General features: G+C 36.5%; 1 non-coding gene across 1 annotated transcript; it reads right to left on the minus strand.

The window, feature by feature from the left end:
- Positions 1-483: 483 nt before the first annotated feature.
- Positions 484-556, minus strand: TRNAT-CGU (transfer RNA threonine (anticodon CGU)). The gene has a single exon. It is a non-coding gene; the product is annotated as a tRNA-Thr (tRNA).
- Between the last annotated feature and the right edge of the window lie 12,899 nt (positions 557-13,455).

A 13,455-nucleotide genomic window follows, 5' to 3' on the forward strand; every position in this document is an offset into this window, starting at 1 on the left:
ACGAGATCTCCATAAAATGCCTCATGCGGAATTGGGAAAGGAAGTGATTCTGATGCATAAATGTGACAGGCAGTTCGGTTAAGTATTTGGTGAGTTCTGTCCTCTCTCAACAAGCCAACATTTGGATTGATTACTGCGTGTTTTTGTCAAATGCATTATGCCATTAGGGGTTTGATTGAAGGTAGCTTTAATGTTTGTTGTTGTATCAAAAGTACAAAAATGAGTTGTTGTAATGAGAAAAAATGTTCGGAAATTGTGCTCGACAGATTCAACAAGGGCTCGTGAATTAACATTTTTCTGGATTTAATGCACTTAACGAGTATTTTCACATTTAAAGAAGCGACTCACTCGGTACGACTAATGCCAAGCAAACAATCCGTTAACACTTCTAACGGTCTAATTGGCAAAATAACCTCCAAAGGGAGTATGCTGCTGCCATAAACTTCTCATAGGGTTAGGAGCGATAGTAGAGTAAAAATTATTTGCCTCCTGAGAGAGTCGAACTCTCGACCCCTGGTTTACGAGACCAGTGCTCTAACCACTGAGCTAAGGAGGCCCTGCCATTGCCTTTTTCCCTTGCATTTAAGTAAAAAATAGCTGCATACATTGTATTGTAATGTCTTTGTAAGGCTCTCTTCCACGATAGGGTCCTTTTCTACCCATTCCCAAACGAATAAGGTTATTTTTGAATCCTTTTCTTTTAAAGTTTCCATTTACTTTGGCCATATTCTATTTAAACCTCAAGCAATTAAAACTTCATTTATTCAACATATTCAATAGGTTATTGTGTTTTGGTAGAGTTTTTTCTTAAATCACTTTTTGCCTTTCTCCATTTCAATGCAGTTGAATCGCGAAATTTTCCAAGTTGCCAAGTTTTCCTGATAAAAACATTCCTCTTCTTTTTATAATAAAGGTGAATTTTTCCAAAAAAGTAATTCGGAATACCCAACGTAAGAGAAGTGGCAGCAATAAAAAATTAAAACAGAGCAGAAAAAAATTCTGTGGAGGGTTTTTTAAAAAAAAAAGGCTAGATCATCATAAAAATACCTATTCAAGATATGAATATGGAGAGAAGGTTTTTTAATTAAAACAGCGAGTTCCAGTATCGCTTTTATCTCCATCAGTGCTATTCACCAAGGTTTATATAATTTTTATATTCTCCTTTGATACGCACACTTGATGTTTTGTCTATTCACACCGGATTAAAAGCATAATATAAATGGCGATTGTTGTTTTGGATCTAAGTTACCCATTGGCGAGTTGGAAAACCCTCTGGCGGCAATACAATTAATCGGCGAATGTGAATGAAGGACTAAAATAGTAAATAATGAAGAGTGCTCTAGTTATTAATATTTTATCTTTTAATGCCTATCACTTGAACCTTGGAATTTCACCAACATACGTAGTTGGGCAACTTTTACGGGTTTTAATTTTTGGAAATTCACTTTAATAGGTTAAAGGAAGTGTATATCTCTAACCTGTTTTGCTTAGCATTTGATCACAAATGTGATCTAATAAATCATTAAAAAACTCTCTTGTGTATTGAGTATTTAGAGGCAAAGTTAAACCATGGAAAATTTGAGGTGGAAGGAGATGTGGAGGGAGAGTTATTGGAAGTACACACTTGTATTTGATAATCTGAATGGAGAGAGGTAGGAAAGAGAAATATCCGACTAATAAATGGTACTATACTCGAAAGTTGTCCTTTCCTGACGATAAAACATAATACTAATTTTTACACTGATTTATTACACCGACAATGGTTTCAACAAGAGAAATCCATGCCTACTTTAATGATAGTTCTCTTGCACTGAAACTGTGGATAATATAATAAAGAAAGCGTGTTTCTCCATTGATCAATATGAAAATTAAATATTTCTGTGGAATGACACCTGATTCATGATCCCAAGTTTTAATTTCTTATTTTCTCAGCAATGTTCCATTATTTCAGGACATCCAGCCAGCGTCGGTTGGCTAAGTGAAAGGGTAGAGCTATGAAATAACTCAATTAAATGTACTTCTAAAGAGGAGATTTGAAGCTCTACATGTGACTGACCTCAGCAAAAGCAATGTACTATTTGAATTAGGTTGTTTTAAGAATTTGGCCCAATGGAGAGATTGGGTCCATGGTCGAAATTGCATTAATCTTGTACTTCTTGTTTCCATTTAAGAACACAACTTGGTTTTGTTTTATTTTGTTTTAACATTTTTTAAATACACTACCGGAGAAGGGTAGTGTTTTTAGTCTGTTTATCTGGAAATGAGAAAAGTTAGCTTATTTATTAGCTGTGGCGTGGACTGAATCTGGGATAGCTATCTGGGACTAAAAAATGCGAGAGTTTCACTTTAAATATAATTCGATTGTCGTAAAGGCTGCGTGACACATTGCTGTCAATTAGTCAGTCAGTGGCAGCCAGCAACAAAACAAGATGGAGGGTGTGTCGCATGAGTTTACGCGAGAAGAGCAGCTTTTATGAACATTTCATCGGGAACACTTGGAAATCCATCGTGCAGTCCTGACTCAGTCCCCAGTGATTTTCAATTGTTCAGATCCCTAAAAAATATCATTCGACTCAATCAAATCAATTCAATCAAAAGACTTCTTTGCTGCCGGTTATCAAGGATTTCTAAAGAAACGGGATGCCTGCCTTAATGTGCAGGGGAATTATGTACCAGGAAAGTGTAAAACATTTCAGGAAGTTACTTTGATTTTTATTGCCTCTATCCCGTTTTGCGAGATATTCATTAACTTACCCTTGTAGTTCAAATTGTTGTATCTGGACTTGGTCAAAAATGCTGAGGAATAAGGTTCCAATATGTTCCAATATATTTCAAATAACATCTATTGAGATTATATTTTAAGGTAATATCATTCGCAGAAGCATATTTCAGTTTTATACATCATGGTAAAATTAATGACCTGCTGAAACTTACTAGATTTATGGAATTTAGGAAGAGAATGAATTAGCTTTAATTTGTAACAAGAAATAAAAGGAAAGCTCCTCCTCCTTTGTATTTAACTCAGCATTGCTCTCTCTTTCCCTACCGTGCTTAATGTGTGCCTTTATTGTAATTTTAATATAGGTTATTTTCCTTTCTGTCCATTTTACCTTTTCCATCCTTCTCCATACTCAAATCTTAAGTCTTCCATTATGCCTAATAATGCCTCTATGCCTTTTATGATCTTGCTTCAACGACCAAGTTTCTGCGCCTGACAAAACAACGCCCTATATCGTTTTTATTGGTCTTTTCTTAACATCCTTACCCATTTTGCCATTTCAACTCCCTTCTCCTTGCTTCTTTGCCTAACGCAATTTTTTTACGTTATTACTAGCTTGACCGCCTTGACCCAAAACACTTCCAAATTAAGTAAACTGTTGTAATTACTTTAGTTTTTGCTTCCCTCTAAATCAAATATTTTTCTTGCCTTAATCTTTCTCGGAAGCCTAATAAACTCTGTTTTGTTTATATACTTTAATAGAAAAGTACAAATCATTCGAGTTTAATGCTGACAAAACAAATTATTCCTTTTGTGGTACTAAACTGGTAGGCAATACCACATAAAGGTAAATTGACTACCGGACCTTGCTAAAAGGTAGTATTAGTTTTCACTCTCACAGTTGAAGACCATAACAGCAGGAAACAGGAGATAAATAATTCAATAATTAATCGTTGGTAACTTAAAACCCTCTATCACACACCCTTTTGGCGGTTCTGCAAGGTGAAATGTAGGAAGTATGTCCATTTTCACTTAGCTATGATGGCCATTAGATATAATTTAAACGCACGACGTTTGCACGGAACCATATCCAACCGGAATACAACTTTGCAGCATGAACTATTGCAACTTCAACCCCGGGTGTTCGACGCTGGACATTTTTGATCGGGTGAGTCTGTAGGGGGGCAAAGCGGTTTTGGTTCTTCATCGATCTAAATGGGTTACATTTCGAGCTACGTCGACTGTGGCCGATGTTAACAATCAATAACACCTGTCAATGCTCATTACTAATTATTTATCGCCTTCCGTTAACTCTTCGTGAGATATCATATGACTTTGATTATACCGGAGGCATTAATTAAGCAGGCACACGTGATTACCAGCACAAATAATTGTATGCCCATAAGCGTTAACATGTAATTTTATCTCAGTAACTCTGATTAAGCGGGCGTACAATGTTTATAAAAAAATTCAATTCGACCTTTAGTCGGAAATCCCCTCTTAAATTCTGTTGCATCATTCAGTAACATCCCGAATGTATCATATATCAAAGGTGCATATAGTGGTTGTATTTCCCCGTGAATTTGGTACCTAAAAGCTGCGCATCCTGTGACTGACTGTCCGTGGTTGGTCGTCACCTCGGACGTGAATACGAAACCATACGGTTTAGCATCGTGATTCACGGGGTAGCCAAGCTTACGAGAGGTAGCTAAATTACTGAGCTTGTTAAAGGGGCTTACGCATTTGGCCTAAAATCTTTAAAATTTTTTAGTCGATAAGAAAATCCTCTGGAATAATTGGTACCGGTAGAAACATTTTATGATTGACTACCTCAGGTCAGCAAAAAAGCAATCATGAAAATTAAATTCCCGACTAGCCAGTAGCGTTCTAGGAAGACTAGAAGAAAAAAATGCATGAGAAATAAGATAAATTATAATTTGAAAAAGTCATTTAATCCCTAAACAATGGTGGGGGACAATTACATTTAAAACACATCCAATAGTCAATAATTGGTTCCATTTCGTGCTTAGAAGAATCGATGTTAAATACTAGTGATACAAGCCAATACGCGGAGCTTAGATGGAAGTGAATTTCTACGCCATCGATGCGGCTTCAGCGAGAAATGCCAAGCCACGCTTGAGAGGAATATTATAGATTGTAGGCCTATTTTCTGAATTCTCGGGGGAATGACGACGGGAAACGAATTGGGCGGTAGCGGGAAGAGTCGTAAGGATGGGGGAACGAATTTCAGAAGGGGGGGACAAGGGTCTGAGGGGAAAAGGAGTGTGGGGGAGGCGAAGGAGAGAGAAGGAAGCAGGGGAGGACGGTAGAGGGGATTTGGATGGAGAGGGGAAGGGGGACCTTTAGTGGGATTAATTCGTGTCTGCAAGCCATACGTTACGGTGGCTTTGGGTGGAGTCAAGTGAGGGCGATGGGACAGCTGAGTGGTTGGGTGGAGGGGGACGGAGGGGGGAAGAGGTTCCGGGGGATGGGGGGAGGGTGAGGGCACCCTCGCACGTGCAACTCGATAAGCAGGGCCGGGGGGGGGGGAAGGAGGGTTCTTAGGGAAAGGGGGACGGGAGATGTTGAAGGGGAGAGGGAAAACTTGGACGGGGATGGAGTCCACCTTGCGGCGACGAAGTGGAGGACATCCGATCTTGTCTCATTAAACTGTGGTCATCACTGCAGCGACGTATTGAAATTCACAAAGATTTGTATCTCCTTTCAGGACGGAAATTCACGTTTTCCATGATATGTTAGTAATTTGCGGAATCGTTGGAAATTTACATGCTCTGCAAAGTATTTTGATTTGAATCCAATGTAATTTTTTCCAAGGCGTTCCTAAAAGTTCATCACCCATTAAAAAAAAGCGTACATATTAAGAAAAAATGTTTTTGAAATTTTAGGGCAAGTTCTTCAGATTAATATATTTGAATATAATGAGCATCAAGATATTTTACTGGAAATAAGTATGTGAAAAACCTTGCCAAAATATCTAGACAAGCGTTACTCACCGATACTGGTCTACGGATAATATTCCAAAACAGGGAAAGCGCAACATCGACAAGATCGGCTAGGAAAGAAATTGGCCAAATGCACTCTTGATTGACAGTAATGATCTAACTTCAGACCCGCAAAATGGAAAAGTTATGACAATCGGGTAAATGTTTTTTTGGATTTGTAAATTTAGCATACCATCGGTCAAAATGGCTCCTGAGCCAGCTCTGTACACCATACAAAATTGATTTCCTTAAATTCACGGGAAAGTGCTTTTTATCATGAAACCTGAGCAAAAAAATCTCCGAATAAGATATTCAACAAATTAAAAGGCATATTTGATTCTTATTTTTTCAACATTAAATAGGTTTATTGACTATATAAAGGCATTATTTCTTTTCAATGGTGTTCAATGTAAATTTGATACTCTGTACTTAGTTGTTTTTGGATGTATGACATTTCTAAAACAGAGTCATCGCCTTACTGAAGGAGTGCTCTTCCCGGACTGATAAATCTCCGCTGAAAATTGGTTTGGTTTCCAGAATTGATTCAGCGGTCACTAAAAAAATTGTAAGACATATGATTAAATTGAAAACAAATTGTCAATAGATTTTGAGTACGACATTTTTATTGAATCATTCTCCTCCCGAGCGAATGGCGTCCGCGACAGGAGAGCAATTCAGCAGCACTCACGACGCGGGGTTACGCGTTGTGCTCGTTAAACCGGGATCTGTGCTGTAGCGTTACATCATTCACGACCTATGTTTTTCACGACCTATTTTAGGATACTCAAATTCGAATTCAAAGCATTCATACATTTACCAACTAATAGTTTTCCAGTCTCGTATGAAATGAATGATATATGATAACTTTCATTTTTCAATAGTTTATTTATTCATTGACATTGATTTTTGAGTCGTTATAATTTTTACAAAGCTTTCCGCTAACTTTAATGGAACATACATGAGCCTAGTGACTGTTGCCATGCGTGACGGTCAAAATCACTTTCACCAAGACGTTGTGCTGAACATTCAATCTTGATTTCCAACGAAATCACCATGGTCGTTTCGCCGTAAAGTAAAAACACCTAATTATTCCTCACATAAACACTCATCTAGTACTCAAACTTAAGGCCAGGAGAGGTACGTTATTGGACAACAAAACCCTCTTGTACTCGAAGCAGGTAAATGGGAAAGTTCCATAATAGACAACCTAATGCCTACCATTTGGTAAAGGTTAATGCTGGCATGCCTCACCACCCCTCTTTTGTCCCTTCCTCATTCGCTGGCTTCATTGTCCATTAACCTTAGCGGCGGTATTGATTGAACCATTGGAACGCTTCGCCAAAAACTACCTTTATCAAACATTAGTTCGCACTCAAACAGAAATTCCGAGGCCGGCAAAGACTATAAAATTACAAGATTACAGAAAAACTAATTATTTTTACATTTAAATATGCAGTAAACGAGTATGAGCCTATTTAAACATGTTAAATTTGCATATTTTAATACAATAGTTAAAAAATTTTATATTTACAAAAAAATTGAAATTTTGGAACGGGTTGAATCCGCCTTGCGGAATGTCTCCTATGCGGGGACCTATTTATGCACGTAACTGATAACTGGCTATGGCCCATGTACAATCATAGCGTATAATACGACTGCGTATTAGTAGCCTAGACGAAAATTATTTTGTTCCTATATTTGCGATTCTGTAGAAAAGTCTCTGGGAAAACTTTGCACATACGATTCATACTATAGATGGCGTTTTATATTTGAACCACATAATTCATAAACTTAGAATGCACACTTTTGAGAGGCATACTTACCGAATAAATGCTGTTATACGATTATTCATATCGTCTTTCTTAACCCCTACTAATATTTAAAAGTAAACTTCACAAACACTGAAATATGGATAAAGATTTTCAAATCATTGAAATTTAACACTTTTTGCCAATTAACAGGACGTGATAAATTAGTGGGTGGAGCGTTTAGCTTCTGACTAGAGGGCCGGCGCTCGATTCACATTTACTTAATACATCGTCAGAATTACCCAAGCAAAGCGTTTTTTTGGGTAGCGATCATCCTGGGAAACCGTAGATGGCAGAGGGAAAGGACCTGGAAACTCTAAAAGATGTGTAAATTCCACACGCGAGGTGAGCTCGGTAAAAATGGCGAGCCAATGGCTAAATTTAGCCATTGGTTTGATTAATTTCATTGATTTGATGAGTCCGTTCATTAACGTATTCTATTAGATAAAAATCTCCAAGTTTAGAGAGTTGACGGCCCTCGAAGAAAGTAAAAATCAGTGCACAATGAATCATTAAATGCTTTGCTCTGGCCAAATTTCTTAGGAAAGGATTTGGAATTTGATGAATTAAATCGCTGTATTTTCATTTCCAAGAGATTTAAAGAAGGCAAGAATATATTTCAATCGGGATTATAAGACCAGGCAGGATGTGCTTGACTCTTATTCACTGACTCCTCATCATTCTCCAAAGAGGAAGTACAAAAGTAATCTTGGGTCACACGGTAGTAGAATGACGGTGGACAACTTTCAAAAGCTCCTTAAGAATTTGAACAATTGCAATGTAACCATAAGCATTCGTTTAGTTTAACCTACTTCAGTAGTTTTACTTTATCTCAGGGAAAATGCATGATTTCTAACCTAATATGATACCATTATCCAGTATAGCTATTGCGTATCACCAAACACCGTCATTTGCTTTAGAGGAATGTTTTATGAGAAAATAATCATTTAACGAAGCTACACATATAAGGTTAAAATCCGTTCAGAGCCTTGGACAATTATTTTTTTAAATTTTGTGTGAAAGCCAAGCATTACACAACTTTCCGGAGATATTTTTGGATAATACATCAAAAATACATTTATCGAAAACTTCTTTCCGTAAATAACATGCAGCAGGGAAATGACCTCTTCTAATTTATGTGCTGAACATCCGAATAACGAGCTCAGGCTTCTGCTGTTCATTTTAAGGTTAAATTTTCTTGAGAGCGAATGCCCGGAAAATGCAGCCACGGTCGCGACACGGAGATTTGAAAGATATTCAATTATTTAGGGAAAAATTAAAATTGGTAAGTGGGTACTATCTAATGGTAAGAAGTTTTAATCAGGAAATATAATATCTTGGCTACCAAAGGTAAAGCCGGAAAGAAAATTTACTGTGACATTATATATTATTATGAAGACTCTATTCTAATATAGAGATCTAAAACTTCTTGAATTAATTCTTAGATTTACTTGGTGGGTAAGATTATCCAGAACATGATTTTATGGCACATACATGTACAATACGTGAGTTAGAATATCCAAGTGCGTGCTCTTCCTCGAAACGTGTAGTGGATTACAATATAAATAAATAATTCGAAATGATGTGCGTGTAAGAGCAACAAAATTAATAAATTTGATTATATGCGTTCAGTAGAGAAGTGATTGGAACGTAACAAATAATTAGCGGGACACCCGGATATAATGGATGGCATTGGGGCCGAAAACGCCGGATCGCTAGACGCGTGGGGAAGGACAATAAGTTAAGTGGGGAAGAGGTCGACCATTGATCGAGGGTGGAGTGATCGAGGAGAGGTCCTTTGGGTCTCGGCGGACATGGGAAGAAGGGCGGCGAAGGGAAAGCAGCGACGGGAGGATCGCGTGTTGAGGGCATTTAGGGAAAGGTCTCTTAGGGAGGTCATCGTTGTAGGAGTCATGCCGATGGAAGTGGACAGTGGACAAAAATGGACTGGGTGGAGCGTATGGGTTGGCCCCACTGTCACTCGGTTGTATTAGTTTGATTTCAAGCTGCATAACTTAATGATATCTAATAAAAGGAGCACATTTAAGTGACTAGTTATACTTTATGCAAAATACCCGAAGAGCAAATTTAAACTTACAGTTTAGCTCCGAGAGGTTTCATGTGACGATTCGAGTTGATTTGAATCAGCAACCAAATTATTTGGTGGCAACATGTGTGTGTAGAGATTACAGATTAGCGCGGAGGGCTTTTAACATTGCGGGTCAAAGGACAAAATACTAGTTAAGCTTTATTGGGATATACATCCATTTAATAAACTATGCATACATCATCTCTGTAAAATCCTTTTCCGCTCCTGCAACTTAACGTAACATTTGGCTGTACTATCCCGTAATTAGCATACATCTAGTTTTCACTCAAATACGCAGCAATATTTGATCATACACGTTAAAAGTTACATTAAACATGTAATGCTATTAGTTTGAATTATTAGTTACAAATAATTTAAAAAAAATATGCAATGTTATCAACTTGTGGGGACATAATCGGAAATTTTATTAGCTAGTGGAAACATAATGGGAAAAAAGAGTTATGAACGGATGAAAGGTGGTGCACAAAGGGAAGAAGGCTGGAGGGATATTGGATGCCTGTTTTAAGAAGGTTTTACATAAGAAGAATTAAATCATGGAGATCAACTTTTGACGGTCTCTATTTATTGAACAAATAGGAAGCATTCAACGCATAACTAAAATCCCATTAAAATCATTAGAAATAAAGTTGAAATATGGAAAACAAATTATTTTTATAAAAAGTTACTCACTTGATTTCGCTTATACACTAAAAGTAAATTCAAATATGAAAAAAGGCAGTTTACTTAGGTACTCTTGACTTGTAATTCATTGATAAAACGGGCAACAAAGTCCATAAGGCTATGATATAGCGAAATAAAGGCGTCGTGAAATTTAATCATTGTTGTAATAACTAGAATTTTAAAAGGAAAAGCTACACATACTTCCATTATTTAGGGATGAATTCCGACAAAAACGAGGAGTAGCAATCGTGGTCAAGTGATGGCAACTAGCAATAAGCAAAAAGGGTTATTAGAATCTATAATTAATAATGACTTACATTATTTAGTGGACGGCCAACTTGTTCACATGACAGAGATGAAGAATAAACTTAGTTAAATGCTTTTATAGATGCATTACTACGACCCAGGTTTCTTCACGTCGCATCGTTTTATCATTTCATTATTCAGGTTCATTTAGTCATTAATACTAAATCCACGGAAAAATTTCTACAAGAAACCAAACTCGTATCTAAATAAAGGTAAATTTATCGAATTGCTGTAATTTGTGTTTTCTTTGGAATGAATGGAACTGAAAGTGCCAAGAAACGGAGGGATTGCCCTGGTACACTTGAATGGTACTTATTCTCAACAGCTCCATTCCTCTCCTTCCCACCCTACCTGGTATACCTGTATAATGTTTTAAATGTCAATATTTTGCTTATTGGAATATACCCTACTTAGGCAAATCCGAATACGTCGGTAAATAATAAGTTAAAAAGTACTGAGACCCGTTTCCACCGAAATTCCCTTGTTCCTCAATATTGGGTATCATTCCTTTAAATGAATGCATTATTATTGATAATCAATATTAATAATCTTCCACAAGAATTTACACCTAGGTTTGATACCATTACTCATCGACCAAAACCTTGGCAAATTTGGTAGGGTGGTTTTCCACTAATCCGTGAATGTCAACATTGCCAAAGATCAGGAGATGCTTGGAAATCAGGAGCTGGCTATTGCCGGTCAAATAAACCCATGTACAAACTTTAACGTCAATGCCCGTCACATCCACGCAGTCGGATTAAAATAATTTATTATTCATGCACTTTTCTTTCACCCTTACTGCCATGATTACATGACATTAAACAATAGTATATCAAGTCACATTTTTTACTTCTTTTCTCCCCAAAACTAACGTTTTCAATAATTTTTTGGTCTAAAATTAATGAAATCTGTTTCTAAAAGTAAAACATTGAAATATTCTCATTATTAAAAAAATCAGAGATAATGACAGTGAATAATAGTCCTAACATTATTTTATTTATATTATCTGACTCTGGTTTGAAAAAATTCTCAGTAAACCCCGCTCTTGCTCGCTCACTTATGAAGAAAGTTACTCGAATGGACATTTTTCTGGTTCAGATACCATTTCAGGATGAATTTGCGGTATATAGTATTTCTTAATGAAATGACATTTTTACACTTTGGAGTTTATTCAGTATTGGAGAAATTTGTCAGTTCTATATTTTCCACCATTGTACATAGGATTTTTTTAAAAATGGGGGTTGGATAGAAGGGGAATGGTGTGCGAAAAGAAATGAATTCTCAGGAACACTTCCAAAAATCCACCGATTACAAATTTTGAAAAATTTGTTCACAGTCGTAAAATTAAAAAATATAAATATCAATGCTAAGTTTAAAATTATGCGAAGGCTGTCAAGAATGTAAGTTACATTCCGGCCTAGCGTGGTGGTGCGTACGACTATAGCCACCATCTTAGTGTCTAAACGTCCCTGCACTTACGCACCCTGCCATGGTAATGTACAGACATAGGTTATCCTCCCTTGCTCGCTGAGAAATGTTAAAATGTGAGCTGCAATAAGAAATTCCGCGAGTTGTCAGATCGTATAATTTTACGGGCTCGCATTCAGAAAACTTTGGACGAATTATGTAGTATTTGTCCGAAGGATACATATATTTCCAACGTAATCTGTTCATCATGGAATTTGTCTAAATAAAATTCTGTCTTCTAGAATTATGAGAAGCTCTTATTTATGAGAGTATATTCAAACAATTTACCCTCGTGAAATGAAATTCTACCAGTGAATATAATTTTTCAAGGAATTAATAATTAAATCTCAGCGAAAATACTTTGGAGGAATCATAAATTTAAGATTAGGATAGTTATAGGAGGGATTATGTTGGTAAAATTCAGTTTTATTTAAAAATATTTACACCGTCATGGTCACTATTTAGGAGATTTTAGATGACATTCACAATCCACCTCAAATGCGCCCAGCTGCTCTCATGAAAGCAAAAGAAGGCACCTTCGAACAATAGCGGGCTCAGACCACCTACTCTTGGGAAATACATAAAGCCTAATTATGAAGTCACACCATATTTGAATTTGAATTGTCGTTTTTTTAAATTTGGATAGAAATTTTATTCTATTAATTGAACTACGTATTTAAAGAGAAGATGAGTAGCAATGAAGGAGACCCTTTGAGTTCATTTAGAATACATAGCTTTCATTTGAATTAAGTGTTCACGTGATAAATAAAAATCTTCATTCTAATACTGATCATCTACAAAATAAATGGATTATGACACAGAAAAATATTTTCTGCACTTTTGACGTTCTAATGGGAGAGGGAATCCTTTAATTTGATTAGTACAAAGCAGAAATTAGATAGCATGGAGGTATAGCTATTACTTTCCAAAATTTAATAAAACTAAATGTGAGGACAACTAGACAATATCGATCACTCAATCGCAGTAAAGGACCCCGAAATTTTTTCTATTGATTCCTCAATATGGGAGGTCCTTGAAAATCAAGCTACTGGTCTTGAAAAAAGTATGCTTATCTCATGAGTCATAGAATTGGTTGGAAAACCAGAATGAAAACGTGGTTAGCGTTCGCAAAGAAAGGCCTACTATGATACGTGTTACTGGAAAAATCAAGGCAATGATTGTGGAGCCACATGTTTAAGATAAGATATATACTAGTTTCTTTGAACGTGTTACCCATTCTAGATGACTATATGGAGACAGTTATGTTTTGTCGAAAATATATAAGATCACGATCCAGTTTTTAAGACCCAAAGAAAATTAACCCTGGAGCCAATAATAATACCATGTCAATTGCAAAATCACAAACTCTGCCATGATGAAAAT

The sequence above is a fragment of the Hetaerina americana genome, unplaced genomic scaffold, assembly GCF_022747635.1.
Source record: "Hetaerina americana unplaced genomic scaffold, ioHetAmer1.1.p SCAF_10, whole genome shotgun sequence".
In the NCBI taxonomy this organism is placed as follows: domain Eukaryota; kingdom Metazoa; phylum Arthropoda; class Insecta; order Odonata; family Calopterygidae; genus Hetaerina; species Hetaerina americana.